Source organism: Cetorhinus maximus, chromosome 31 (assembly GCF_964194155.1).
Source record: "Cetorhinus maximus chromosome 31, sCetMax3.hap1.1, whole genome shotgun sequence".
Classification (NCBI taxonomy): domain Eukaryota; kingdom Metazoa; phylum Chordata; class Chondrichthyes; order Lamniformes; family Cetorhinidae; genus Cetorhinus; species Cetorhinus maximus.
In genome coordinates, this window is record NC_135909.1 from 16,756,044 (window position 1) to 16,775,472 (window position 19,429).

The 19,429-nt window shown below is 43.7% G+C and overlaps 1 protein-coding gene and 3 non-coding genes across 4 annotated transcripts in view; 1 reads left to right on the forward strand and 3 right to left on the reverse strand.

Moving 5' to 3' along the window:
- Window positions 1–19,429, forward strand: part of LOC144670304 (uncharacterized) — a 210,811-nt gene that overhangs the window by 12,719 nt on the left and 178,663 nt on the right. The gene's annotated exons all lie outside the window — the stretch shown is intronic.
- trnar-ucg (transfer RNA arginine (anticodon UCG)) lies at window positions 6,056–6,145 on the reverse strand. Its single transcript is given in 2 exon segments — window positions 6,056–6,091; window positions 6,109–6,145. It is a non-coding gene; the product is annotated as a tRNA-Arg (tRNA).
- On the reverse strand, window positions 13,158–13,247 carry trnap-cgg (transfer RNA proline (anticodon CGG)). Its single transcript is given in 2 exon segments — window positions 13,158–13,193; window positions 13,212–13,247. It is a non-coding gene; the product is annotated as a tRNA-Pro (tRNA).
- Window positions 14,812–14,902, reverse strand: trnar-ucu (transfer RNA arginine (anticodon UCU)). Its single transcript is given in 2 exon segments — window positions 14,812–14,847; window positions 14,866–14,902. It is a non-coding gene; the product is annotated as a tRNA-Arg (tRNA).

A 19,429-nucleotide genomic window follows, 5' to 3' on the forward strand; every position in this document is an offset into this window, starting at 1 on the left:
TAAATATATGGAGCTCCATCCCCAATATCACCATGAACTGGTAAGGCTTCGTTTCTTCTGGTTTGTATTAGAGACACATTGTACAAAACACTCTGTGAGTGTCTCTGGTTAATGATCTGATGATGCGCGGAACTCTCAGCTTTTACTCATTGATCTTCGCAAGAGTTGATCCTGCTTTGACGGTGACTTGTTCTCTGGCGTCGATTTACTCGAATTCCTCACCTGATTTCTCTGCTGTCCAATGAAGCTCACTCAGCAGAGTTTTCAATAATAACTTGTCTTTTCCTAACAGGAATTCAGACATCATGTTTTTGAACAATTTTTCAAAGGATTTGCACACAGTCAGCTTCCAGGAACAGCAATGTGATGAAGGCAATATGATCTGTTTTGAAGTGATATTAATTGAGGGACAAATTTTGGCTCCGACATCATGGAATAACTCCCCCGCCCATCTCCGAAATTGTGCCTTGGTGTATTTTACGTGAGAAGGCAGATGGCAGCTCAGTTCAACACATCGTCTAAAAGCTGGCACCAGGAACAGCAAAGAATTCACTAGAACGTGAGCCTGAATTTGTGGTCAGGATTCGGGAATGAGTTTTGAACTCACAACCTCCTCATTGTAAAAAGCAAGGGAGCAGCTGACTGAATCATAGTTCACTGCATAGGGAAAAAAGACAGAAGAGATTGCACTCTGTAAGGAGAAGCAGAAGTAGATTGTTAATTGAAGAGGTGTCACAGACAATGAGAGATAGACACCCACAGTTGAAAGACGGATTTTTTTTATCACGGCAGGGATAGAGAGTGCAGCAGGAATTTCGATTCCCAGTGTAAATAACAGAAAACGTTAACATTGAGTCAAATATTGGACCTGATAAGGGGTCAGAGGCTGACTGACCTTAATGATAACAACTGTATCAGTCGGAGTCACACAGGGAGGGAGTGGTCATTTCTGATTCCCACTTGTCTCCCAGGAATGAAGCAGACAGCATTACAACATTGAGAAGCTCAGAGTAACAAAAAAGGGAAACTCTTCAACCGAGTCTCCCTGGGAAAAAAACCAACATCCGCGGTGGTGTGTGAGTATTTTTGGTGCCTATATTATATCTCCACTGCCTGGAAGATGTTATATTTCATTATGACAGTTCACGTGAATTAGTAAAGATAGGACCAGGATTTCTTCAGTGCTTCCAACTGCTTGAAATTCTAGAAGAGGCAAATATGTTTCACAAAATTGTGTAATGCCCCACAGAGGGGCAATAAAGATACATGACTATTTCACTCATAAACCACAATTTAAACCGAAACCCCATTTCCCCTATCGGACAGATGTGAACAATCCGACCAGACTATTTACAACAAGAGAAGCGGAGTCTTACCCGGAGTCCTGGGATCAATATTAATCCCTCAAACCGGGTCTCTGAACCAGATTATATAGTCATTGATCAGGTTGCTGCGGTGGGATGTTGCTGTGCACATTCAAGCAGCAATCTCACTTACCAAGACACACCTCCGCTCCCGCACCATTGGCCGTGAGGTTTTAGGTCTTCCTGAGGTTGCACAATTTGATGGAAAAATTCAAGTTCCTCCCTCCCTCCCGCCCGCTGCCTCTCTTCCTCCAGCTCCGCCCTTCTCTAGCTCCCTCCCTCTCACCCTCGCTGTCTCCCTCCCTATCTCCCTCCCCGGCTCTCCCTCCCCCTCCCCGCACCTCCCCGCCCCGCCCCTCCCGCACCCACTCTCTCTTTCAAATCTTATTTCCTGTCTCTGGGGCCTGTTTTATCCCCAGGCTACCCACTGACCCCGGCCTCTGGGACTCTCAGGCTGGCCCGAGCTCTTTAACCGGCTCCATTCACAGGAAAAGTGACTTCAGTTCCCACAATAACATCCGTGCTCCCTGTACCCCTCTACCCACAAAACTGAAATTCAGGTCATTGCTAACATGAAGACTGCGGGCTGCGGTTTCCTCTCCTGCTGTTTGAAACAATTCGCTATATTTGTGTACAGTGAGCAGAAAGAAATTGTTGTACTTTGTAAACATTTCTTACTGAACTCACTGTCATTCTGCTTTAACAGGATTAGTTTGAATCACTTGATATATTGGCAAAATGATAAATGAACTGCATTTGAAATTTAACCATATCAGAAATTGCTCTAATATTCAGTTGGTCTGTCCGTCACTGGACTGATGAAGGATCAACTCCTGTGTCCAATCAGTAAGATATGCAGCCACCGAGAAAGAGGTTTAACAGAGAGGGAAAAGCCCGGATGATTGGATTTGGTTATTGTTAACAACATCATCATCGGACTGATTTTTCATGGTTAACATTCTCCAAATCTGATGGAAGAATTTGCAGCTGGGGAAATATAGAGAATGCAGGGGTGACAGGATTCTCTGTGTATCAGCAACAGTTACTGGTAACTGACCGGTGGATGGGGGTTCTAGTATTCAACAGGAAATCGTTAATCGTGAGAGGAAAATGTTCTCAACAAAGGAATGAGCCTCGTTTCAGTTCCCTCCAGGTTTTGCTTTTGGTTATGAAGATGGGGAGGAGAAATTAACTTTTACTGTTAAGAAAAAATAGAGTGGGTGATGATTTGTTAGGTCCAGGATTAGGAAGATGTGAATATAGGAACGGACCTAGACTGTTCTCCACTCAATCCTGATCAGCTCATGACTGTTCTGTATTTGGACTTCATCCATCCACCGTGTTTTTATAATCCTTAAAATAATTGCGAAACAAACAAACAATCAAAAACTATCAGATGCAGTTCCTGAATGTTCGAATTGACCCCCAGGTTCAAAACCATTTAGCGGGAGAGGGTTGCAGATTTGCACGATCCTTTGTGTGAAGGAACCTTCCTGATATCACCCTAGATCGGTTTAGCTCAAATTTTAAGTTACGCCCTCTTGTCTTGTAGAAATGGGGATTGTAAAGTCAGCTCCAATTGCTCGCTCTCTCTCCTCACCATTCCCCAAAATTTTTCTGCTCCCTGTAACTCTCTTTGACCCTTGAACTCCCTCCAGGACCTGCTTAGTTCCAGAAATTAAATCACAACTCGGTCCCTTCATTAAAATCTATCACTGCTTCTTTAAGGAAGTTCTTCATCCCGATTTATCGAGTAATTTGATGGAACATACGAACAAAGAGCAGGGGTTGGCCAAGAGGTTTTCCGAATTTGCAGGGCTGGGGTCAGACTGAGAAACAATGCTTGACGATCGAGAATACAGCACGATGAGGCCGTGACAGATTGAGACAGATTAGACAGTGCGAAACAGTTTCTATTGGTGCAAGGCACCGGTTTTAAACAAACAAATGGGGTCGTGAGGATTCATCTTCCCTGGTGAGTGCTGAGGATCTGGAATGCACTTTCTTGGGTAGGTGGTAGAGGCAAAATAAAATCGGGGCTTTCATAGTGGAACTGGATAGCCACCTGAAGATAAAAGTTTACATGGCTATGGAGACAGGGCTGGGGACTGGGACAGCTGAGTTTCTGCTGAAGGATCTCAGGAGAGACAGAGGGCCGAACAGTCCCCTTCTCTGTTGTAGCTATTCTATGTGTCTGTGTGTGAGGTTCATTCAGGACCACTTTGTCTCTGGAACAGGGTTTGAGTGTGGAATTCATTATTCATCTGTCAGTCTCAGTGGATTAATTCTTTATCGCTTTGTCCCTGGGACAGGATTTGTTTTCGGGATTAATCATGGATCTGTCAGTTTCTGATGATGTGCCTGTGTGTATGATTCATTCTGTATCATTCTGTCCATTGAATACTGTGAGAGTGTGCGATTCAATATGTATCAGTCAGTCACTGATGCCAGGCCTGAGTTAATGATTCATTCTGGGTCTCTCTGTCTCTTGCTCGCCGTTTGAGTGTGGGATTCATTACGTGTCTGTCAGTCCCGGAGACACTTTGCAAATCTGGATTCATTCAACCCAGAATATACCTCACTGAAAGTGGGCCATTTGTTCTAACAGGTAAACTGCCCGACAAGATCCTGCATCTAGAATACTTCATGTAACATTATCTGTTTATCCCTGAAATTCATTCTCCCTCCTATACTTATCTAGAATTCCCTTAAATGCAGTTTATCTAATCGTCTCAGTTGCTCCAGGCGATAGTTGGCCTGTACCTGCTGCCGATTCAATGGGAATAAACTAATTGATCTTGTTTCCTAAATTGTATTTCATATTTGCATTTCTATGTCTGCCCCATCACATCACAACACAAATTCCTCACATTGACCTGTTTCTGCGACACCGACAATGTGAATTCCTACCGCTCTGTTGCGGCCAGTAGATGGCAGCACATTCTGATACAGTGAAGTTGACAGATCAGAGACAACAGAGGAGACTTGTTCATATTATTCGGGAAGGGACAGTTGTAGAAATACTATGGATGGAGATGACCTCTTCTTATATGAATTATGTAACAAGCAGTGGTTATCGTCTGTCCCTCGATACGAGGATGACATCCACTCAGGGCCGTGAGTTTCTGCCATGGGTCTTCATGAGAGTGAACAGGTCGAATCTCGGCCCACAGACCTTTGGACAGGTGGGGACAGGATGTCCCACGAGGTAGTGAGATCCAGAGAGCAGGATTTGCTTTCTGTTCCTTCTTCTTAGCCGCCGTTCTGCCTCATCATTAAGGCTTGGGGACTCACAGCGCGCCTCAGCTTGGGGGGCAGGTTTTGGTCATTTTGAATGGTGAGAAGCAAGTTCCTCGCAGTCATTAATATAAATGCTGCAGCGTTTGAATTAACGTTTCAGAGTGTCTTTGAAGCACTTTCTTTGTCCTCCCCTAGAATGTTGTCCATTTGGGAGTTGAGAAAACAGGACTTGGCGGATGCGCCGCTTTTCGATTATCCGGACACAGTGTGCAGTCCATCCAAGTTAATTTTTCAGGAACAAAAACAAAAATACCTGGAAAAGCTCAGCAGGTCTGACAGCATCTGCGGAGGGGAATACAGTTAACGTTTCCAGTCCGAATGACTCTTCATCATTTGAACAGTCATACGGACTCGAAACGTTAACTGTATTCCCCTCCGCAGATGCTGTCAGACCTGCTGAGTTATTCCAGGAATTTTGGTTTTTGTTCTCGATTTCCAGCATCCGCAGTATTTTGCTTTTATCTTAATTTTTCAGGAGTTTGGCCTGAATGCTGGTGGAGCTGCCTTCAAGAACGACACTACAGTTTTTTCGGCAGTGCTCCCACGGAATCTGGAGGGTGCCGCGGAGACATTGCAGATGGAATTTATCTACCGCTCTTATGAGTCGCCGATGCACAGTTAAGTAGCTATAACGTTGCATTCGACCTGTCAGCCTATGTCTTGTGTGTGAGAGCGAGACACATACTTATCCACACTTCTCTGCTCCGTTTTCCCTGAATTCAGCCTCCCAGAATCTTTCATAATTTTAAAGACCTGTATGAGACCATCCCCCAGCCCTCATTCTTCAAGGGAAAAGGTAGACATCCTGAAAATCATGTCATGTCTGTTTACCACTTGTTTCTTTTTTCATAGTGTATGGGCGTCTTTTGCAAGCCCAGCATTTGTTGATCATCTCACATTATCCTTGAAGTTACGAGGGAAGAAAATTACTGTGTGTCTGGAGTCACATGTAGGACAGGCAAGGGATTTCTTTTAGTTTCATAGCCGCCATTACTGAGCCGAGATTTTAATTCCAAATTTAGGAAATATTTTAATTTAAGTCTGCTCTGCTGGGATTTAAACCCGTGCACGCAGGGATTAGCCTGGCACCTCTGTATTGTTAGTCCAGTGACAGCAGATTCAACTAATGATCGAGCCGCTTCAGGAGATGATTGGAATTCTCCCAAAGCATTTTATTAAACCGATTGATGCACAGCTTTTGTTCCAGTTGGACACATCAATAATTTAACGAACCTGATCAGATAAACAAAATGAGTTAGAAATTAATGCACAAATTAACAAGAGCAAACATTTTGAGAAAGAGCCCTGCCATGTTAGGAAGGAAACGCAGAACCTTCAGCTGACGAGTGAGACCGCGGTTTTCAGGAAGTTAAACAGATTTCTGTAGAAAACGACCACGGCAGGACTCGAACCTGCAATCTTCAGATAACCTCTTCAAATACCACCGAAGTCAGACGCCTTATCCATTAGGCCACGCGGTCAGGTAATACGATCTTGGAACTGATGCTAGTGCCATGTAAATAAATATCGTGGTCGTATATTTTTCAATTCGATTTTTGGATGATCCGCTGAATCCCAGATCCATGGCCTCAGGGTCTGAGTTTGACTCTGTGTCTTTCGTTGGAAAATGGAAAGTTCCTATTGTCCGCACCCTCTCCTCATCATTCTCCTGCAGTGTTTTGAATCTCTCTCACTCTCTGCCTCGTGGCCTCCCCTCAACCGCTGCTAAATTCCTGAAAATAAACCAGAGAACAGCCCCATCATATAAACCACGAACAAAGGAAGCCGTTCTTCCCGAATTAATGAGCAATTTGATCGCGGTTTCCGACATGTTAAGGCGATAGTGTCAGAGAGAGAAACTCCTGCGATGGTGGGAATTTCGGAATTGAGGGAAGGGTAGGGGTGTGGGTGCTTTGGGGCGCAGTCAAAAAACAAGGCGTTTCCGGAATGAAATTAGGAAACATCTCTCTCAACAAAGGGGACTGGAATTTCAGAGATCTCATCGGAAAACAGCACTTTAATTTTAAATCTCACTTTTATAGACTTGAATTCATCAAATATATGATGGATCAGTGAGAAACTGGGCATTTATCTGTCCCGGAAATTTGATCCTTGAAACATTATTGAAGACATTGAGTTATGCATTCACTGCAACGAACCCAGGTTTCTTTGATGAAAAATAAGAATTCTACCCCTGAATCACCAATCCGCCCATCATGCTGAAATCAATTTATTTCCCTAACTACAAGATCATTGCACTAAAACAGAAAGCAAACTGAAAGTAACCTGAAGAAAATAAAATAATTTAGGGACTGTGACGCTGTTACAGAATCGGCAACTTCGGGAATCTAATCCGAGTTTCCCACGCCCTAGTGACGCATTGTGCTCCTGAACCAGCAATGCACAGGTTTGGACGGATTTCATAACTTTCAAACTATTTCCTAATCTGATTATCAAAGTATCACTTCCCTTATCATTGATCTACAGTCTCTCATTGTTCAAATCCCACGTCTGGAATTCGGTATTTTTAATCACTCCACAGACAGAACTGTCAAGAGTGTTTAGAGAAAGTAAATAAAGATGAACTGTTCCCACTGGTTCATGGGTCAGTGACCAACCAGGGCAGATATTAATTCATTCGAAAAGGAACCAAAGATAAAGCGTGGAAAAGATGTTCTCATCATAAATTGTGAGCATTTGGATGGACTGCATAATCCCCAGGCAAACGCACGACTGCTATCATCTGGAAGTGCAAAGGCAGCAGACACATGGGAACACCAACACGTGGAAGTTCCCCTCCAAGCCGCACATTATCCTGGCTTGGAAATAGATCGACAATCCTTCACTGTCGCTGGTTCAAAATTCTGGAACTCCCTCTCTAACAGCACAGTGGGTGTACCAACACCACAGAGGCTGCAGCGGTTCAAGATGGCATTTCACCGCCAGTTTCTGAAGGGCAATTATGGATGGGCAATAAACGCTGGGCTAGCCAGCGACACCCACATCCGGTAAATAAATAAATCAGCACCCACAATATTTTTGTTGTTGTTGTTGTTATTTCTGTGTAGGTGTTTACCTGGATAAGGAAACAGGTTCTGATTAGCCCTTTGACAGACAGCCGAGATTGCGACTATTAAGCCTGCGAGATCAGACTCCAAAGTGTGCAGGGAATGTGGAAGAGCGAGAAGGAGGGAACACCCTGCGTTGGATAGATTTTCTCGAAAAGAAAACAAAGGTTTGCTTTTCTTCAGCTGTTTTGACAACCACACGATTTCACAACGAACCGTGACAACCACTGGAGAACTTCTCAAGTGTGCTCGGCATTTTAATGTAGGAAATTGCTGAAATTTCCAACCGTTTGTTTCAAATTGTCAGGCTGCATGTTCCTTCAGACAGGTTTCCATCTGGACACATGAAGTGAGCGGATTTGTGAACGTCAGTGGTTCAGGGGTAGATTCCTCACTGGCCAGACTGGACTTCTGGTACCGTTGCTTAACATCACCTTTTCGCTTTCTGAATCCAGTTCTGGTCTCTGACTCATTCATGTTTTTAATGGTGAAGCTGGGTTTATCTTGGCGTTACAGATCTAAGATAGTTGGTAAATGAATCGCAACTACTGTCTTTCCGTCTCCCCTTACACAATCTTACAATTCATAGTGCTAAAGACTAATAAGTAGGCAAGCAAAATGTGAGCAGAATGTAAAGTGTTTGTAAAGGAATAAAGATAGCTTGAGTTAGTGGACAGAGGATTGGTAGATACAATAATATGGGAATACGTGAGGATCACCGCTTTGGTGGAATAGATTAAAAAATAACTAATATTCTTTAAATGAAGAGAGATGGCAGAATGCTGTGCTGCAGTGAGACTTGGGTGTCCTTGTACATGTATCACAAAACAAAGCTAGGTTGCAGGTACAGCAGGCTGTTAGAAAGGCCAATGAGATGTTGACATTTATTGAAAGGGGAATGGAGTATAAACTTGGGCATTCTTGTGATAACTGTTGATGGCACATAACTTAGAGTATTGAGTCCTGCTTAGGTCTCCTTCTTTAAGGGGGGATATACTTACATTTGAAAGAGTTCAGATTTGCCCTGAGAAGATGGTGGTGAGCTGCCTCCTTGAGCCACTGCTGGGAGTGTTGACATTGACTTTGGTCCTCAAGCCCTGGATTTAAATTCGACTCTATATACTTGCGGCTCAGAGGTGTGAATGTCACCAACCGAGACACCCTGTGCAGAAGTAATTTATCAGGATGAATAACTGCTGTTGATTTGTTAGAAACTAAAAATACAAAGATGACTGAGAACAAAGGTTCAAAACAGCAAGATGAAGCACTTCAATAAATAACTCTGCAATGTTTGCAAAGAAAACAACACTTTCACCGAATGAGTGGGAAGGTGGTTTGATTTCATTGAGTTGAAACTGATTTCTATGTGAAATGACCATGAATCAATCTCAACACCAGCAACTTGCATGGATCAACCAATGAATCCATGTCTCCTAAGTTCTCTGTCAAGTGATTCTAGTGCGTTTCTTATACTATTGACAAAAGATTCAAGGTTGTTGTGTGCACTTCCCAGTTAAACTAGGAAACTACATAGGTTAAGCACAGATGGATGTTGCATTATGAGGTGTTAAATAATTCCGTTAAATGATGGCCAATTGCCATAGGAAGGTGGGATTAGAAAGGGCACCTGGGTGTCCTCGGGCAGGCATGGACAAGATGGACCGAATGGCCTCCTTCTGTGCTGTAACTTTTCTATGGTTCTATTTCTATGAATGTCTTGTTCCAGGAAACTGCCACTTAGTCACATCCTGTCCCAGGAAGTTCCAACACTTACTGCCCTGAGAAACTCACTTAGACACTTGCTGCTCACCAATTGTCATAGTCTTCACTAACGTCCCCGATTCTTTATGGGATCATTGAATCACAGAACATAATGAGAACATTCGGCCCGTCTGGACTCGGCTGGCCCTCTGAACGAGTAGCTCACCTGGTCCCACTCCACACCCTTTTCCCTGTAACACTGCTCATTTTTCCTTTCAGATCAAGATCAAATTCCCTTTTGAAAACCTCAATTGTCCCTGCCTCCAGCACACTCTCAGACACTGCATTCAACATCCTAAACACATGCTGCAAGAAAAACAAAATTCCTAATGTGGTAACTGCTTTTTTTGTAAATTAATTTAAATCCGTGTCCTCTGGATCATTCCATCAATGGAACAGTTAAACCGTATTTACTCTGTCCACACACCTCGTGATTTTGAATACCTCTATCAAATCTCCTCTCAAACTCCCTCTCTTCATGAAACACATTCCCAACTTCTCCAATCATTCAATGTGAATTAAGTTCCTCATGCCTGGCATCTGTCTTGTAATTTTTTTATGCAATCTCACGAATGCTTTCACATCCTTTCTAAATTGTGGTGCACAGGATTAGATACGATACTCCAGTTGAGGACGAAGCAGTGTTTTCTACAGGCTTCACATAACTTTATTGTTTTTGCACTACATGCTATATTGATGAAGCCCATGACGTTGTCTGATTTACTGGTCATTCTTTCAACCTGTCCTGTGACGATAAATGATTTATGCACATATACACCCACATCCCTCTGTTCCCGCAATCCCTTTAGAATTGTAACCTTCATTTCGTGTTGCCTCTCCCTGTTCTTCCTACAAAAACGGATGACACCAGGTTACTCTGCAATAAATTGCACCTGCTAATTATCCGCCCATTCCATCAACATTTCTAGATCCCTTTGGAGTTCAACACTATCCTCCTCACAGTTCACAGTGCTTCTAACTTTTGTATCATCGGCAAATGTTGAAATTGTGGTCTTGCAACAAGATCTGGCTGATGAATTACAGGAAGGGCAGGGGCCCTGACACTAGACACAAGAAATAGGAACAGCAGTAGACCACGCGACCCATCGCACCTACCCCGGCATTTGATGATATCATGGTTGACCTTGGGCCTCAACTCTATTTTTCCGCCAGTTCCCGATATCCCACAAGTTCCCGAGAGACCTGGGGAACTCCACAAGATAACTTTCTACAGTCCAAAATGCAACAGTTCACCACAAATCTTCGGTTCCCGTCACTCAGCTCATTTCTTATCTGTGCTGCTATTGTCCCTTCTATTCAATGAGATCTAACTTTCCTCAGAAGTCTTTTGTCCAGTACTTTATCAAATGCCTTTTTCAAGTCCATGTAAATCACATCAAGGGCTTCACCCTCATCAAAATTCTTTGCTGTCGCATCAAAAAAAAACTAACTGAAGTTAAATAACATGATTTGTTCTTACCAAATTGTTAGGAAGGAGAGAGGTTTAAGTAAGTTATACTGGTATTTGCAATTGTTAGGAATAAGTTTTAGCTTTGAAGTTTAAGTTTGATTTGTATTTCTGTATGTGTGTTAAGAAAGGTCAAATGGGGTTTTAGTTTCATTTTAAAAAGGTTCTTGCATCTCTAATCAGGTTTAGAACTTAAGAAGTTGAGCAAACATATCAGTAGAAGAATTGGGCTGTTGCCTAGCAACAGAGAGGCAGGTCCCTCCCACAGACAAACACACAGACGGAGAGGAACAGCAGTTTTGATTTGGAAGCTGCGGACCTCGGTTGGTTTTTGAAAGTTGCTGCCAAGAGAGACTGGAAAACGGGGCAGGTAGTTAGTCCCAAGCGAAAGAAAAATCCCAAAATCCAGGGGAGTGGAAGAGGGGAAAGTCCAAAACAGACCTTCTGGTCAAAGGAAGGATGGGAACCTGGAACACGTCCTGTTAATGAATTTAAGAGGAGGGGCAGAGGGAATGGCTTCAATCCTCGTGTGAAAGGCCGAGTGCAGTGAAACTGGTTGACTCACAGCTTGACAAACTTCTGTGGGGAGTTGAGGAGAGATCCATAGCATCTGGTTATGGTGGTATCTATCACTTGGTTTCAGGGTCTGGTGCGCCTTACCACAGGGTGCCTATTGGTACATGGGTTGTGCAATTACTGTGGAAATTAAAGAATAACATAGATTTTGCAACTTGCGTTATCCTTACAAATTTGTCTCCACCTGTAAAGTTATAGTTGTGGATGAAAGAGTATTGTAACATGGTTCATCTTTTCTCTTTGAATAAATGTTTTATTTATTTTTTGCTTAAAGCTGATCAGCTGACTCCTGTGATTCTGTTCAGTAGTTACTTTACACGTATTTAAACAAACAAATAAAAGTTAGAATCAATCAAGCTGGGCTCCACTCTGGGTTTAGGATTATCCCGGGGTAATCTCAGCTGGGACCATAACATAATCCATGCTGGTTTTACTTATTAATGTGCATTTTCCTGAGGTAATTTTCAAGTTTTCGGGAATTTTCCTTTCTGAAAGGTAGCTCACCACCCAGGTTAAACTGGCTGCCCTGTAGTTTCTGGGCTTATCCTTACACATTTATTTCAACAAGGATGTTACAATAGCAATTCTCCACTCCGCTGTCACCACCGCGAGTCGAAGGAATATTGGAAAATTGTGGCCAGCGTCCCTGCAATTCCTGCTCTCCTCCATCAGTATTCTGGATGCACCTCGTCTGCGTCTGGTCCTAAACAACTTTAAACTCACTCAGCCTATCAAATACCTTCTCCTGAAATTGTTTATTACCTCTACACTAAAATATCGATCGAGGTGAAACGGCTCACTTTCTGCTCAGTGCAATTCCTAGAACACAAACAAAATATGAACAAATCAAATTCACACTATGGGGCTACCAGACCTGGCCGTCTCAGAGAAGACGACAATTCTCTCACAGAATGCAACAGCCGAATGCATTCATCCAGAAAATGGGATTGTCTAATTAGTGTGTTCGGGTAACATTACAGTGCGATTAAGTGGGCAATTATTTTTTTTTCAAATTGCCTTCATTTCCTTCATGTGTGTTTCATTGATGAGTTCTCTGCAATGGTGGGTCCAGTTCTCAAACTTACCCCTGATATAAGTAAACCGCTCCACCGAGACCGCAATGAGTTTTCGACAATGCACTGGGCGACTTAAACGGCAAATAACAACACGTGAGAGCTCGCCTGAGATTTGAAACAGAGACCGCTCACATTCTCACTTATGAAACGTCCCATAGCGAGAATCACACGGCGAGACCAATAATGTAACTGTATGTATATAACTCAGCCAATATAGACATTCATTGGCACCCAAAAGATATCAGCCATTCTTTCAGAGCGCTCTAGGTAAAAGAGAACATTGAAGAAATACACCAGGCAGTGTCTCGGCCGGGCAGTATCCATGGAGACGGCAAGAAAACTCAAGTATCAGTTACACTCATTCTCTTATTAGGATAAATTAACCGTCCGATTACATGAGCTACAGTTTCTTCATTTACTCCACCTGTTTTGCAGTGATAACTTGGTTATAATGACTTCTCAGGTTCTAAAAACTCGCCCGGGTTTAAGTAAAACGCGCCTTTTAGCTCGTAAAGAAACAAACATCACAAGTGGTAACACACGAGGGCTCGTCCGGGGTTTGAACCCGGGACCTCTCGCACGATCATTTAACGAAAATCCCGAAGCGAGAATCATACCTCTAGACCAACGAGCCTTCCACATGTAAGCGAGATAACCGCTATGTGTATTCATTGTCCTCCAGAGTGCGTCAACACTCCTTTTGGGTTTCTGTCGAAACACCAGAAAACAATTAAGAATTACACCTCATGGCAGGCAGCAGCGTGGACAGTGAAAGGGTCTTCACGTTTCAGGTCGATGACATTTCATCAGAACTCAGCAATGCTAGAATTGTGATCAGTTTTACACTGTAACTCCTGACACCGAGCTGGAACAGGAACTCGGCACCCACTCAGTCTGCCGGTGCGTGCGCCCTTCCTCCCACCGCTGACGTCCTCGTTGTTCAGCCGTTGACGGTCGCCCACTTGCTGCCTCCCACTCACTCCCCTGCTCCCGAATGTCAGGTGCATAGACCCCAGGCCCTCGCCGCCTCGCTCGCTGCGCTACACGCATACACTTATGCCGCACCGCTCGCTACCCGACTACCAAGTCGCTCACCTCCCACTCGGCACCTCCCTCCTGACCCCTGTCGCCGCCCATCTCACCACAAGAACTGAGGAGATGGTGAGAAGCAGAACAGCAAGTGAGGCGGTGAGGGGTAGGGAGCAGGCCGGAGAGCGGGAGGTTACTGAGGCGCCGAGCAGTCCGGCAAGCGAGACGGTGAGCAGGACAGGGGCAGCAGTGCCCATAGAGGCACACAAGAACAAGAACACGAAAAGCAGGAGCAGCAAGAGGCCATTCAGCCCCTCGAAGCTGCTCCAGCATGGCTGATCTGAATGTGGCCTCAATTCTACTTTCCTGTCTGCCCCCCATAATTCTTTACTCATTCCTTTGGCAAAAATCTCTCCAATTCAGCCTTGAACATTTTCAATGACCCACCTAACCATTCATTCAGTCACGAGCTCACCCAGTCAGTCATCTATTCGCTCCGGGACAGTCAATGACTCGATATTTAAACTACCAGAATATGGCAGTTAATGTTTTAAAAAGGGGCCATGTACTTTCGTTCCATGACTCTGCCGCTGGGTTTAGATGTCCTACCACCTTCAATGATTTACGTACATAATCACCCAAGTCCCTCTGCTTCTCCACCTCCCTTAGAGATATATCCTTCATTTTACATTGTCTTTCCAAGTTCTTCCTACCAAACCTCTCTCCATTGAACGCCATCTGCCACCTGTCTCCCCATTTCCACCAACTGGTCCAAGTCCATTTGAAGTTCTACACTATCCTCCACACTCTCCACAATGCTTCCAAGCTTTGTATCCTCCGCAAACATTGAAATAGTATCCTGGGCACAAAGGTCTCGGTCATTGATATTTATCAGGAAAAGCAAAGGTCCCAACCCTTCCGCCAGGCCGAAAAACATCCATTTACCACCAACCTCTGTTTGCTGCCACTCAGCCAATTCTGTATCCTTGTAGCGGCGAAGCGGCTCTACTCCTGTTGCCACCTGTTTCACTATTCGGTGGCGAGTTTCCTTCTGTTAAGTGGTTCAGATTGGAAAGTGGGGTGTGACTGGATTCACCTGGACAGAGAGGGGTTGGTGACGGTTTCCCTTCTCCGATGAACCAGTTGCTGATTTGCTTTTATCTAAAAATCGACTCTGGTGGGACTCGAACCCACAACCTTTGAATCTCTTATACAACAACAGCTAGAAGTCCAACACGCTATCCGTTGCGCCACAGAGCCCAGCACGTGTGGCGTTCATTTCCTATTCCACATAAGGGAATTTCTGACATTGTAGAACAAAACGTTCAAACGGTCAGCAATTTCCTCCATTTGAACAATGACGACATTTCAAGAGCACTCATTGCCTGTGAAGTGTTTTGGACGTCCTGTGGTTGTGAAAAGAGCGATAGAAATTCGAGTGAAAGAGCAATTTCCTTCAAAAGGACATATTCAGTTTGAAAAATAGGGCGGCTGAATTTTTTTTGCAGAGAAGGGTGAAGTGATTCATTTTGGTTGGAAGAACACGGGGAGAAAAGACAAAATAAAGTTTACAATTCCAAAGACGGTGCCGGAACAGCGGGAAATGTTGTACATCTGCTTAAATCATTGATGGAGGCAGTGCGGGTTGAAATAATCGTTCGTGAAGCATACAATATCCTCGGCTTTATGAATGGGAGCATAGATTACAAGAGCAAAGCGGTTGTTTTGAACATGGAAAAGACAGTATTTCGGCCACAGCTGGAGTATTGCGCCCAGTTCCGGGCATCACACTTTAGGAAAGATGCGAAGGCATTGGAGAAGAAGCAGTAAAGTTTCACGAGAATATTTCGCTGCAAGGAAATTAAATTACCTCAATACATTGTAGCGGTAGGGGATATTTACCTTGGAGACGAGGAATTTGAGAGGAGATTTCTTAGAGTTCTTTGCAGTCCAGAGTCTTCTGGACAGAGGGTGGGTGATGATTTGGACATGGGCTGCTTCAGTATCGGAGGTGTTGAAAATGGTGCTGAACATTGTGCAATCATCAGCGAACATTCCCAATTCTGCTGGAAGGAAGGTCAATGGTGAAGCAGCTGAAGATGATTGGGCCTAGGACACCACACCGAGGAACTCCCGCAGTGATGTCCTGGAACTGGGATGATTGATCTCCACAACACAATCATCTTTCTTTGTGCTGGGTATGACTCCAACCAGCAGAGAGCTCCCCACCCCCCGCCCCCGATTCCCATTTTCTCCAGTTTTGCCGGGGGTCTATAATGCCACACGGTCAAATGCTGCCTTGATGTCAAGGGCAGTCACTCTCACCTCACCTCTGGAGTTCAGTTTGCGTTGGAGGACGAGGGGAATCAGGTTGTCTTGTTTGCCCACCCAAGCTGAATGTTGGGCTTGAGGTGGCGATCCGATTCGGAGTGGAGGGTGACACCCTTTCAGTGAGTTTGAAGGTTGCAGATCAGGCCTTGGCGGGATTGATGCTGTGTTCCCAGGAGGTGGTGATCTCATTCTTAGAGCAATACACTTACACTAAGGACAAGTTGCTCCATGTAAAATAAAATGGAGATGTGGGATGTCAGAATCTGGTCAACACTGATTCACTTTTATTCATTTCTGCATCCTGGAGTAACAAAGTGGTTTGTAACTGTAAAAAAATAAATACAATTCAGAAGATTCAGTCCAATACCACCACAGTTTCCACTATTACAGCCCTCAGCATTTTCAGATGCATTCCGTCTGGTCCCACTGACTTATCAACATTTAGCACAGCCAGACCTTCTCCTTTCTCTTCTTTGAAACGAGTTATATGTTAAAGAAGTCATTTTCAAATTGTCGATGGAGGATTTGTGCCCTCTTATTGAAGAGGGTTTAAAGGAGAGGAGCGAATCATTTGTGCTGAAGAAGTGGGATCAGTGAAAATAAAAGTAACAATAAGTGGAACGAAGAGGGCGGGCTGTTCATAGGCTGACTGGAGAATTTCATTAGGATTTATTCATTGGAGATTGGAAGGTCATTTTTCCAAATCTTTAAGAAGATTAACGTTGAAGGAAGCCTGTCTTCATCGATAAGGAATCATTAGCTAAGTTTATAAAAGTATCTCGGATATATAGGATTCAAAGAATTGGAGGGGTATCACGCTGTAATGTGGAATATAAGATCTTGGTGAGGGCTTTAGGAAGAACATCAAGTCCTTGGAGAACGTGCAGTGGAAATTTTCTGGAATGGGATCAGTGGTGAGGGATTCCATATGTGGATGGACTGAAAAATACAAACTGGATATGCTCTTATCAGAGAGAATGTTAAGGGGCGATTTAGTACAGATATTTAAGATTAGCCGATTTATTTAATATCAGCCCAGGTATTCATTTCTTATACACATTAAGCAACATTTTTCCCATTGATGGAATGTTTGAAAACCAATGATTAGATAAAAAATAAATCGTGAGGAAATGTTTCACACTGCTCCATTCCAAACAGTTCCTGACTTGACGTGATAGATTTTTGTTCTGCTTACTGGAGCCGCATTTCCAACATTGCACACCAGGCTGCACTTTCAGAACCTTCTTGCTAACTCTTCACGGCTGGAAAAAAGGATATGAGACCATGACTTAAAGCTAGGATCGGCTCTGAGGGGATGTTATGATGAGGGATTGTGAAACCATTGTGCTTTTCACCCGTGGGTTCGAATCAAGTTATTGGATATTTTTAGTTATTGTTTCTTCCTGTTTGAGTAGGTTTCACATAAAAAAGGCCTAGAATCGGATGGTTGTCAATGTCTCACTGGAGATGACAAGTGATAAGTAACATTTGCGCCACACAAGTGTCAGGCAATAATCATCTCCAAAAAGTAAGAATCCAACTATTACCTTGATGTTCAATGGCATTACCATCACTGAATCTCCCACTATCAACATCATGGGAGTTACCATTGACAAGAACCTGAACTGGAATAGCCATATATATATTATGGCTACAATAGCAGGTCAGAGGCTAGGAATCGTGCGACGAGTAACTCACATCCAGGCTCCCCAAAGCCTGTCCACCATCTACAAGGCACAAGTCAGGAGTGTCGTTGAATGCTCCCCACTTGCCTGGATGAGTGCAGCTCCCACACCACCCAAGAAGGTTTACACGATCTAAGACAAAGCAGCTCGGATGATGGAGCCCACATCCAAAAACATTCATTCCCTCCACCGCCGACGCACAGTAGCAGCAGTGTGTACCATGTTCAAGGTGCACTGCAGGGACTCACCAAGACTCCTTCGGCAGCACCATCCAGACCCTTGACCACTACCATATAGAAGGGCAAGGTCAGCAGATAGATGAGAACACCACCACCTGGAAATTCCCCTTCAATCCATGAATTGGAAATATATCGCTGTTCCTTCAATGTCGCTAGTAAAATTCCCAGAACTCCCCTCCTGACAGCACTGTGGACGTACCTACACCACATGGACTGCAGAGGTTCAAGAAGGCAGGTCACCACCACATTCTCAAGGGCAATTAGGGATAGACAATAATTGCTGTCCAAACCAGCGAAGGCCAAATACCTAGAATGATTTTTTTTAATGGAATATTTCAGACTTAATCAAAATTGATACTGAGCTATTCCAGTTCTTTACCTAGGTTTTATTGGAGTGATGAACAAATAGGATTCAGGAAAGGGAGCAGGACTTTTCCTTCCCTTTCATTCTCCGGATTTACAGTGGCTGAAAGAGCAGCTGGAAAAGTTAATGGCGATGGAGCAGAAAAAAATAGCATTTTCCTTGCGGAAAACATTTAGTTTGACATTTTCTTGATAAGTTCAGTGAGTGAGCAAGTTTTAGCAAATGAGCTTTAAAGTGAAGGGCCATCTGATTAAACCTATGAGAGATAGAATAGGTTGTTTATTTTTGTGGTGAGATTCTCAAAACTGTGGAGGAGCCGAGAGAGATGAACAGACATCATTAAAAGCTCGTGGACAGGAAGATAAAAATAATATCTAAGAGTTTAGAATACGAAGTATTGGGAATCATATTACAGGTGTATAAAACACTGTTTAGATCGCTATGTTCTGTTCCTGACAACAGACCTGAGGGATGTTAGATTGGCCTTGGAGTGGGGCAGCAGAATTTCATCAGAGTGATACCAGATTCAAATGACGAGGACAGATTGTAAATACTAGTATTGTAATACCGTGAATATCAGAGACTAAGGGGTGATCCAACTGAGATGTTTACGGTGTTTGAATGATTTGACAGGGTAGATAGAGAGAAACTGTTACCACTGGTGTGACGGGAGATGGGGGCCGGGGTTGGGGGTGGTGCCCTCAACAAGGGGGCTTAACCTTTAAATTAGAATGAAGCCTTTCAAAGGTAATTTCAGGAAGTACATCTTCACACAAAGGATGGTGGAAACTCCCTCCCCCAAACAGCTGTAAACGCTGGGGGTCAACCGAAAAGTTCTAAACTGAAATCGATAGCTCTTGTTTGTTTAGTGTTTTAAGGATTACGAAACGAAGAGGGATAAATGGAGCAAAAAGACAGACCAGTCATGAGTTCATTAAATGGTAGGACAAACTTGGGGGAAGGATACTTTACTTTTGTTCCTCCGCCCCGAATTCATAAAGAAAAACTAAATCTGGAAGGAACTGAAATGAGTTGTCACCACTTGTTGGTCCCATTATTCTCTCAACATTGACAATCTCTAGTGCTGAACTACAATTCCACACACAACACGTCTCCCAGGAAATCCTGCAGGAAGAAAATTATCCTCTCCGACCAGCATTTCCCACAT